This window comes from Solanum dulcamara, chromosome 2 (genome assembly GCF_947179165.1).
Source record: "Solanum dulcamara chromosome 2, daSolDulc1.2, whole genome shotgun sequence".
In the NCBI taxonomy this organism is placed as follows: domain Eukaryota; kingdom Viridiplantae; phylum Streptophyta; class Magnoliopsida; order Solanales; family Solanaceae; genus Solanum; species Solanum dulcamara.
The window spans coordinates 37,287,427-37,291,026 of NC_077238.1; positions in this window are offsets into that span (position 1 = coordinate 37,287,427).

A 3,600-nucleotide genomic window follows, 5' to 3' on the forward strand; every position below is an offset into this window, starting at 1 on the left:
TCGTTTGTGTTTTTATTTCTTTTGGCTTAGCAGGTTTTGAACTAAAGTTCAAGACAATGATGAGTTCGCTTTGGTTGGGATCATATCGAAGAAGTTGTTTATTTAGATCTTTCCCTTTATGTGTATTTCTTTGTTTGAAATATTACGTTATTCGGTCTTGTAATAATGTTGTACACGCTCTCTAAATAATAAATTTTGGGGACTGTCTAAGGGGGAGGGGAACTATGTGCTACTTATATTTTTATTTTCACCTTAATTTGTGTATGCTAGATAAATATGGTTATAGGAGCTAATTAATCTTAGTCATCATAGCATGCTTTGACAAAATTTTCAATTTGGGTTTGAATGATATTTTTATGAGTATTTGTTTATTTGAAAAAAATAGTCTAAAATTAATACGAATAATCTAATCTTTGATATTGCCTATTATTCATGCGTATTTCAAAATGATTTGCCTAATATTTACTTGCTTACCTTTGTCTAGCTTAAATTATAGTTATTAACTTGAATTGTTAAAATATTTGTTTAATGATCAATTTTACACTAAAGCATGTACTTTATTTAGAAATTATGTTTATAGTATTATATAATAATTCTAATATGTTTAAAAGTTAGTATCATGTTTATAGGCCTTATTAATATTTTCAGCATGTTAATTGAATCACATGCCATAAGTTTAAGCCTAATATTTTTAGTGTATTAATTGAAACTACCTTCATGACTCGTTTAATATTTTAGCATGTTAATTTATATAAAAATCATGTCTAGAATTTAATAAATATTTAGTAGGCTACTTTAATAGATACAATGCCTATAGGTTTGTTAATAAATATTTTTAGAACTTCATATCATTTAGAAATCATACCTATAATATTTTAATAAATTTCTGGCATATCATTTCGTTTAGAAATCATGCCTATAGTATTTTAATATTTTCAGCATGTTAGTCGGTATAATTACCCGTATTTTATAACTTTTATTGATTTTCCTATTTAATACTTAACTTTTATAAATAATTTATGACTTTGGAAATGAGTGGCATGATTTTCATATTGATGAAAGGATTATTTTGTTGCTAATAATAAAGAAAAAAAAAGAAAAAATAAGTTTGTTATTTTTTTTAAAAAAGGAAAATAATAGTAATAAAAAGGAGAGTTTGATGACATTAGAACTTACAACCATCAGACGTGTGGCAGAAACAGAAACAACGAGAAGAGAAAAATAAATACGAAGGAAGAAAGAAAAGAATGGAGAAGAGAAAAACAGGGTTTTTCATCTCAAAGTATCAAGGTAATGATTCTCGTTCTTTTTTTTTTTTTTGTGATTATGAACATATTTTTAGGGTAGATTTGTGGAGAAATAATGTTGAAATAAGAAAATATGGTCCTAGAGTTTTTAGCATGAAATCTTAATTTGTGGGTCGAATAATAATTTATTTTAGATGAAATTTGGCGTGCAAGATTGTTTTAATATGGGTTAACCTAATCTGAGAAAAAAAATCAGATTTGAATTTGAAGGCTCAGGATGACTTTTTGACCTAATTTTTGAGACGAAAACAAATATAGCAATATAGGAGTCATTGGATTCGTATTCTTATGAAGATTATGTATTTGAACAGATTTTGATTGTTCGAAAATGTTACGAGAGGGTAAAAGTCAAGTTTCAAAGTGATTATTCGATTAGTTGAGGCAAATGAACTTCTAAACCTCAATTTAAGCTTGTAGATGCTAGTATTTCCTTGTTATGTGTGTTGGGGAATAACGAGAATTAGAATGGGTTATTGACCATATGATTAACCTTGAAAATGGAGATAAGGGGTATAAAATGGCAATCTAATGACTTGTATTGGTATGATCGATGTGATCAGATTATTGACTTATTTAAAAATGTGAAATGACTATATTGTTATGAGATGTGAAAAATTATTGTTGATATATTGTTGATATCCTGTTATTATCGTGAATTATATGAACATGAATTGATTGCATTGGTTCTGATATACTGTGGTGAGCTTGAAAATATTATGAAATAAAGGGGTCAGGCCACACGCTCCGTGGCAGGATATGTATATTGAAAGAATGGACCACACGCTCTGTGGCAGGTTACATGGATAGAAATGCCCACATGAATTTCGGACTGTGACTTAGTGGATGTGTACTGATAGGAAAGACATGCATCATTTCGTTGCATGGCATCATATTTTTTTTCTTTTTGGTATTTGTGAATTCGTGTTTACCACTTATTGCTCTGTATATGCTGAACTTGACTTGATATGATTTACTTAATAAAACTACTGATGAGTATTCGTGGATTGTATTATTATTATTTTTGTGCAAACTGTAGAGTTGGGCTGGTTTTGTGCAGTTGTAGTTAAGGAGGTTCGGTTGGGATGACATGGGTACTTGTATCTATTGAGCTTTGCTTAGTTTTAGTTGTACACTTGCTGAGTACCATATTATTTGGTACTCACCCCTTGCTTTTACACTTGTGTAGGCTGTGAGCCCAAACGTGCTCTATCTCCTTGTATTTCCTACCACATCTGAGGCTATCATTTTAAGTGTTGAGGTAGCTGTTACATCCATTTAGCGGACACCTCTTACTCTTTTATTATGTTTTAGTCCTATTCTAGAGACAAAGACATTGTGACTGTATTTTCTTTCGTATTTTGATAATGAATTAGTGGTGGTACACGTGAGGATTTTGAGATTATTTACTTATTTTTGACTAAGTTAAACCTTGCTTTATCTTATTTACTTTCGCGTTTACTTAGTTGGATTTTAGGTTGACTTGTCTCGGTGGGTTTAAATGAGTATCATCACACCTGGATTCGGGTCGTGACAACCGGTTATAATAAATACTTTTGTGATGTTATTTTCATATAGAAACTATGCCTATAGAATTTTAATAAGTTTTCATCCTATTATTTTATTAGAAAACACGCTTATAAGATTTTAATGAATTACCCTTAGTTATTTACTCAAAAATCATGCCTACATTATTTGCCATAAATTTCAGCATGTTACTAATTAGAAACCACGTTCATAGTATTTTATTAAGGTCTTTAGTTAATAATTAAAACTGTCAAGAATGCCTTTCTTTTATCATGTTCGAGTTTTGCATTAAGCTTCGTGTATCTGATTGTACACACATATTTATTACGACCGTCAATTAACTTGTTTGTGTTTTCAAGCTTTCTAATTAATTAATCTAGAGGCATATTTGATATTTTATGTGCTAATTGCTCGTCTTAGTTGTTATGTTTGACAATGTGTCTAATTAGGAAATCTATATTTTCTTTTAGCCTAGAACCCACCACAATTAGCAAGTCCAATGCCTCTTGGACATTAAGTTGGGACGCTAGACACCTTTAAGACGTTAGTTTTATATTTCTTTTAGATCGCTTCTTAGGATAATAATAAATGAACTTAGGAGGGGTAGGGATAAATAGGACCCTCAGAAATGATGAAAAGGTGATTCAGTCATACTTTATATATCTTGTCTTCTGTTAATAAGCCTGAAACTGATCCGAGTAGGATAAATTAATTTAGTTTATATAAATACTTAGTATTTTGTTTGTATTTATTTGTGATATTTTAAATA